This window comes from Cibotium barometz, chromosome 52, assembly GCF_041138505.1.
Source record: "Cibotium barometz isolate CiBa-2024 chromosome 52, ASM4113850v1, whole genome shotgun sequence".
Classification (NCBI taxonomy): Eukaryota; Viridiplantae; Streptophyta; class Polypodiopsida; order Cyatheales; family Cibotiaceae; genus Cibotium; species Cibotium barometz.
Genome location: NC_141097.1, coordinates 31904042 through 31911974, shown reverse-complemented (window position 1 = coordinate 31911974; position 7933 = coordinate 31904042). Strand labels below are relative to the sequence as shown.

The following is a 7933-nucleotide window of genomic DNA, read 5'->3' as shown; positions in this document are numbered from 1 at the left end:
TTTTATAGTTGAAGGCGTCCAAATTTCTAGATTTTTGGGAGGTTCTAGTCATAAATACATAAATACATTTAAATAAATATATATATATATTTTAAAGTTTGGCATTAGAGAAGAGACGGGCTTAGTATCCATGGGACCCCCCTTATCCCACAAATCAGGGGCAAGGCACATCAATCGGGGTAGCCAGCAGGGTTCGAACCCATAACCTGGGTTTTGACAACGAAACACCTTAGCAACTGAGCTACCGCCCGATGATACATTTAAATATTTTAAAACTAGTAAGAAAATTCCTACTATTTTGAGAGGGTTTTTTTTTCACGTGGGTGGCTAGATATCTTGGATTTGGAAGTTGCAACAAGTAAGCGTAATGTAGACCACACGTTAGGAGGGCAGATGGCATCCAGACTAATGTTCCACTTGGAATAGCAACTGAAAGTCTGAAATCACGAGGAACGCAGTGTTAAGCCAAGCCACATGGGAGTTATAGAGAGAGAGAGAGGGGAGCAACTTCAGCAATGAAGAGGAAGTTTGACCGGAATCACACTTCATGGGTAAAGCGTGTGAGCACGTTAGTGATGGCATGCTGCGCATGCACAATTAGAATAACGCGAAGAGTACCAGAGATACAGAGAATAGTAGTGGAGTACTCTAAAAAAGTAACGGAAGTAAGAACGCGTTCTCCGAGGAAGCGGCCAAACGTGTTTGTATGATCCACGGCGTGTCCTCCCGTGGAAGGCCGGAGTGACCACTGAGTCACGGACCAGTGACTACAGTAGTACAGTGACGAACCCATTGGGTTCTCTGCATTATGATTATTAAATGTTTCATCTTTATCTTCATGCTTCCTAACTGTCTGTTACCTAATACCACCTGTCTTCTCTGTCTTTTCTCCTCCTTGCATCCTATCTTCAAATCTTCTCATTATTTCCAGCTTGCCTTTTTACAGTCAAAAACTAAAAGAACCCTCTATCGGCTCACCGACCTCGCCAAGCCTGTACTTGTAACTTCCATCATATATACCCTCCAGAAGAGCCCGATGCGCCCTCTTCTTTATTCACACCGACCTCTTTTATTTGAGCCTGTCGCATAGGATTCCTTTCGTTTCCTTTTCCGTGTAAACGTGGAGCGAAGCTTCTTGACAACCCCAGTAGGCAGATTTGAAACTGTAAGTGGGCGGCCCTTATAATTTCGCACCATGGCATTTGAGTTTGTGCTTCTTCATTATCTCGTTTAAGTTACTCAGTTGTGATCTGTAGTTGAATGGTAGTGCGCGTAGTGCGTTATATTATATCAAAAGATTAGTTCTCAAGTCTGGGTCCTCATGTTAGCACAGATAGAGATGATCTTAGGAGATTAGTTCTAGTGCAATTGGTTTATGGGTTTAAGTGACTACAGATAATAGAGAAAAAGAGAGAGTGTGTTCTTCACCCTTTCAATTGTCTTAGTGCTTCTTTGATGTGTTTCTAGTCTCGAAGTGTTCGGTCTCCTAAGGTAGGATCGACCTTTGCTTTGCCAGCTTTGTTCCTGCATTCTAAGAGCTTATTGTTGAGTTGAGTGTTGCATTTACATTTTGCAGTTCTGTACAGCCGAACACACCAACCATGACTTTGCTGAGCCCCAACCACAACTATGCTGCGGACGAATGCATTGCCCAGATTCCACAGCACCATATCCCCACCGCTGAGGAGAAGGTCCGGGCATCGGAGACCTTCGACAAGGGCGTCCTTGTGGCCGCCCACATGGCTGCCCTTCATGACGCCTACATCATGGAGATGGCAACGCACCCTGTCAACGAGGTCATCAAGCCGGCCAGCCCGACTTCCAGTGTGGGTGGCCTAAAACCCTCCACATTAAAGCAGCTGAAGATCGGTAAAGTCCACCGCAGGCGCGTGCTGCACGGCACCCTCTGCATGAAAGCCCTCTGCACGAAAGGCCTCAGTGGGCTCATGGTTGTTAATGTGTTTGAAGATGAAGAGAGCAATGCTACGCCCATATACATAAGCAACGCTATGGAGGGCAATGGTGGCTCTGCCCAAGCCCAGCGGCTGTACCCCCAAGACTCTAAGGTGGCTGTGAAGGAGCCATACCTCACTCGCTTGCCTGATGGAGAGGTGGTTTTACTAGTGGAGAAGACCACTGATCTTGTGTTTCTGTGGGTGCCTGATCATGTGGAAGAGCCCGAGACTGCCAATGGGGGCACTAAAGACAACGGATTGCATGAGGAGAGTGGTGCAGATGAAAGATTTGTTGGGAGAGACGCATTTGCAATGGACAAGGGGAGTGAGCATAATGGTTTCTCCAATGGTGCAGATTATGCCGATGTAGAAGACAAGGTTGGAGAGGTGGTTTCGGTGGAGAATGTTGAAGCGAATGGAGAGCTCAAGGAGGTTGTGGAGGAGGAGGTGGTGAGGGGAGCGAGTGCGAGCAGAGAGCTGAAGTTCGAAGGTATGGAGAAGATGGGCGGAGGGAAAAGTGAAGGTGATAGTGAAGGGGTCACGAAAGGGGTGGAGGCGGTGGAGAAAGGGCCGGATGATGAAGGATGGAATGCGAGCAGGGAGTTTAGCCTGGAAGATTTACTGGCCATGCGCAATGGGGGACAGCATGGGGTGGAAGAGGCAGATGTAGAGGAGGCGCAAGAGGTACGAGAGAAAGAGGAAGTAGTGGCGGAGTTGCAAGAGAATGTAGTGGAGCAAGGCGAGAGAGAGGTGGAAGTGGCGGAGTTGCAAGAGAATGGAGAGGATGCAGCGGAAAGTGTTGGCAAAAGTGATGAAGAAGCTGAGGTGGAAGTGGAAGCGCGAATAGTTGAGCAGGTGGTCGATGATTCTTGGGAGAGGGCGGCGAGCCTGCGGGTCTAAGGGAACGCGCTTTTCGCGCGAGGAGAGTTCGTGAAGGCGGCGGACATGTATACACGGGCGGTCAATAAGGCGCGGGCGGCTGGGCAGAAGGCGGAGGAGGTGCTCGGCGTGTCCAACCGGGCGGAGGTGTGGCTCCGGCTGGCCCACAACCAGAAGGCTTTGGAGGATGCAGAGGTGGCAATTCGACAACTAGAGGAGGTTGGCGGCAGTGCCGAAGCTGGAAAGCTGGCTATGGCCAAGGCGCTTTTCAGAAAGGGGAGGGCATTGATGGGCTTACGCAAGTATGAAGAGGCGATGAGCGTTCTGCAGGAGGTTCTGGTGAGAGCGCCGGCGGACCGGCAGCTACGCGAGGCGGTCATGAAATGCAGAGATCGTTTGCAGCACGCACTGAAGCCGGGGAAGCGGCAACGTGCAGCCGCCAACCGCAAGAAGAAGAGCAGCACGGAGAAATAGATAATTCTTCATTCGTAGCGATCAGAATCGGTTATACTACAAGCAAGCTATAGCTGTTCTGGTCCACTCTTACGTCTTGCCGCCCCAAGCCTCGACGTCAAAAAAGACGACATGGCTGATTACTAAGCTCTCCTAATCCTAATCTTGTGTGTTTTCATGTAGTGCAAAGGATCGTGCAGTTTGCAGAACTTGTCGCAATGTTTCAGAGGATCACGGCTTTCTGTTGAAATGAAACTTGCTGTAGGAATAGTTTGGACTCAATTCATCCCGTGCATCGCCGGAAGGTTTTCTTGTCAATGCAGAACATGAGCATATGTCATCTGTGCTGCTGTTGTGAAATAAATGTCCCAAAAATCGCGCTCTCCGCTCGACTTCCAACGTTTGTTTTTGTACCAACGTAACAATCCACAGTAAATAGGAGAGGGTTTACTAATCAAAGGTAATGCCCAAGCGTAGATCGACTAATCATCCGAGAAGCGAGCCTCGATAAAAAGAGGTGAAGCGTGTTTTGATACGTTTTTCTAGCATATATAAATAAATATATATATATTTATCGGCCAGTAAGTTAGATTATTTCATTGCGACATGACTGGAGGGATTTGCCTCCATCGATTTTATTTGGGTTTTCAATAATTAAAAATGTATAGTTTTAGATTCGTAAAGTCTACAGGATTCGTAAAATTTGAGAAGAGAAATCATATGTCATCTCTGGGTGTTGCTGCATAGGCAGCAAAGGATGAAAAGTGCATGAGGGCATATATGTGGTTGCCATGTGAGAACATCAACGCACGCAAGTGTGGTTTAATTTTTTGCAATGAAAAGCAAAGGGTTCTTTAATGCCTTGTCTTTTCTTATAAAATTTGTGCAACTAATATCTAGTTGATGAGAGGATTCCTCTACGGCTTGCATGCCCTTTTACAAACACCACACCTCAAAACACCACTCGCAACATTACAAGATAGCATCATTTGGGTTAGCCACCAAGGTTTGAATCCATAACCTCAGGCATATCAACAAACACAATCACAACTGAGCTACTGCCCGATGATTTTGCATTTTTCACTCATTGTGGAGCCCTTCACGCTTACAAAGAGAACAAATGGTGGCTCATTGATATGGAAGTGTAATAATTTCAAACCATGTTGAATATTGAAGTCCACATAACTTTTTTGATATGGTAAAAATGTATTCCTTCCAATGCTCCACGTGTTATACACCTCTTGCTAGCTTGTCCTTGCCGTGTTCCAATTTAGATAGACATGCTATAGACCCTTCACGCACGAGAGAGAGAGAAAGAGAGAAGGGGAGGAATCCTCCCACTTAAGACACATAGATAATTTTATAGTCTCCTTGTGCTACTTAATTGCCAAATTGAAAAGACATGATGTTGAAATAAAACCACCTTAAAGTGCATTCATAATAGAATTTCTTGCAGAATATTCTACACTAAAATGGGGACAAAACTCAATGTAAGGGAAGTTCACCCACTTGTATTTTGGGCATTAACTAGTGTCTAAGATAAATATGTGCCGAAGGAAAGAATATAGTGTCTAAATGAATGTACCTAAGGATAGAACTTAGCAAACTCAGTCCCCATGCATCCCCTTTGATGATGCTATGGTGATTCATGATGTTTTTATGTATGATGGGATCCATGTTGATGGATTTTTCCATGTAATGGAGGGTTTATGCCATTATTTTGTGAGGCATGATGGGGTTGATTTTCCCTTTCCATGCAGAAGTGGGTTTAGAACAGCTATTCATAGGAGATATATTTAGCTTGTTGTCTATGATGGGTAACAAGACATGCAGATCTTTATGGAAATTTTCATATGCTCTTTCATATGATGGATGTTCAGGCATATGCTTATGGATTATATGTTATAGCAGTAGAGTATAGATTTTCCTATGTTATTGGCATGTGGATATTAGACATTTATGGTCCTATGTTTATGTTCTTTGATGCTAATATGGGGGATATATTTCTTGAAGTTCCTCCTTGTGCTTTGGCAGTGCATAAGGAGGAAGGAGCACATTTATCTTATCACCTTGGTTGGTGACACACATGTTCTTCATGAGGATGTTTATGTGGATCTTAGTCATGATGATTATGATACTTATTCTTTTGATGATGATATCTTGTATGATGTTATGTCCGACTTACAATATTTAGATGCTCTAGATGATGTTCTAGTGGAGGATCATACTCTTGCTCTAGTACCTATGGTAGCTGATCATTGGTAATTCCGTGGTGTTTTCTTTGGTAGATGATCTGACCATTCATGCGTTCTTGATGTAGTTGCTGAGATCTTATTTGGCATGGTTTTATAATGATTATTTATTACCATGTACTTCATCGATGTACATCTTGATATACCTTGGTGTTGTGGCATCTTAGGCACATTTGGAGGATCGACATTGATATATGTATCAGTTGCTAGAGGTTCTTCATTGTTTGTGTGCCATGTGTTAGTGGACGCCAAAGTGTTGTCAGCAACAAAAAGCCTTCAATAGAAAAACATTATATGCGTAAACATAGAGAGATAAAGGACACCATTGAATTCATTACTTGCTTAGCCACCAATACTTTGCCAATGCCACCTCCTAGTGGTAGGATGAAACCTATACCAAGAGAAACCCAATCGTCATTATTTGGAATCCTTATCAAGACATAGAGATTCCACCTCCATTGTTACCACTTCAACTAGCCCTGCTCCAATGAGACTAGTCGAGATTGAGCTAACCCACTCGATTTCTATGTGGAATACCATAACTCAGTAGTTGGAAGCCCACCAAGAAGTTAGCATCACATGGCCTAACCAAGACATTTGATGCTACCAACATCTAACAACTTTAATGAAAGTGGCATTAAGAGGTTACCAAGCAAGGAATATCAATGAACCAAGGAAAATTCCCTCACATGCTTCAAATGTCAACGTCATCATATAGTGGAAGATTTCCCAATGAGAGTCATCTAAGAAGTAGCACCACCTAATCCACCTCCATTAGATAGATGGTAAAAAAGGTGTGCCATTAATCATTTGATTAGTGTGACTGTCCTCTCAACCTAACAAACCCAAACCCTCAAAAACAATACATCATTTCCCTTCAATGAGGTTGGGAATTATTAGCGTGACATGTCCATCATCTTCTTTAGATGATGGACATCTTCTTTAGCTTCCTTATCTTCTTTAGATGAAGATAAGGAAGCTTTGTTTTGTAGTTTGTGCAGATCAAGCTAACTAATTGCAAGATCAAGTAGCACGATCCCATGACATCCTCTTCATCACACTCCTCTATGAGCAGAAAAAGAGAGAAGAAGAAGAAAGGACCATAATAAACAAAAGGTAACAATGTTGCCAAGTAAGCCACAAACTAAACCAATCAAGGTCTTCTCAGAGCCTTCCATGGTCTTCTCAGAGCCTTGAGGGAAATAAAGAAATAAAAGATAAGGACCCAAGGGATCTTCCACGGTATTTTAAGATTGAAGATATCCTATATTTCTCAAACGAGAGTATAAATACCTAAGTTTTTGTTTCCCCTGATTCTCTTACATCGTTTTCATCACAGTTTCACTCTTCCTCCTTTGTGTTCTCTCTTAGATTGAAATGCCATTAGTGGGCTCTGAATCCAACGCTAGTGTTTTTTTAGAGCTTCATTAGTGCTAGATAAGTAAGCTTGAACCTATATAGATAGAGCATACTTGGACCTTTTTCTTGATAGCCCATGGGATGCGGACTGGGGTAGGAAAGCGCCTTACTATTTCATGATGTTTACATCCTCATATGGTGGCACATATCAAACAATTGATAGATATCCATATACTTTGAAAAGCAGTTATACGCAGAGTTTGTCTTGGGGGAGTAGGTTGTTGAATACACTAGCCATTGGCTTAGTGGTGGTCTCGAGATCATCTCCAGGACCAGGGGAGGCAGCCTCCACCATGTGCAATTGTTTGCTATAGTCCCACCATTTCTACCTTTGTCTACTATTAAGGAAATAGGTTCTTAGGTGGGGATTGACATGCATAGTACCACTGATAGCATCCAACACGTGGTGCATCTTTTTTTCACAATCAATGCTGACAAGGTGTAGAGGTATTTATACATATTCATTTCACAATCAATGCCGAAAAGATGTAGAGGTATTTATACATATTCTTTATATTTGCTTTTCTATATTTTTGAAATTAATGGGTGGCGATTGATTATTATGTGACATAGGGTCCCACATCTACGAGTGAGAGACTTACACAGGAACTGCTAGAGGCGAGAGTAGAGATCATGATGGTTAATATCTTGTTAGAATTCTATTCAACCCCATAACCCAAAAGTTTTTGACTGAATTAGGGTTTTACATTTCTACAAAAATTTGTTAAAGTACCCCAAAATTATAAAAATTTACCGGTATATGTTTTCCACATCCAAATGACCTTAAAGACATCAATTCCAAGAGAATAAGAGAGATGAACATGATTGATTAGCATAAAGCAAGAGCACATCAATCTTCATTAGTTGATAAGCCTTATATATCACCAAAATTACATCAAAGTGAGCACCAAAAAGGTTTCTCAAAGTGAGCAACATTACATCCGAATTCACTCCTTGAATTGAACCTTTGCACAT

At 43.0% G+C, this 7933-nt stretch overlaps 1 pseudogene across 1 annotated transcript; it reads left to right on the top strand.

Moving 5' to 3' along the window:
• The first annotated feature begins 901 nt into the window (after positions 1-901).
• LOC147609059 (uncharacterized) lies at positions 902-3686 on the top strand (annotated as a pseudogene). Its single transcript, XR_015264317.1, has 2 exons — positions 902-1165; positions 1587-3686. The product of XR_015264317.1 is annotated as an uncharacterized LOC147609059 (transcript).
• The last annotated feature ends 4247 nt before the right edge of the window (positions 3687-7933 follow it).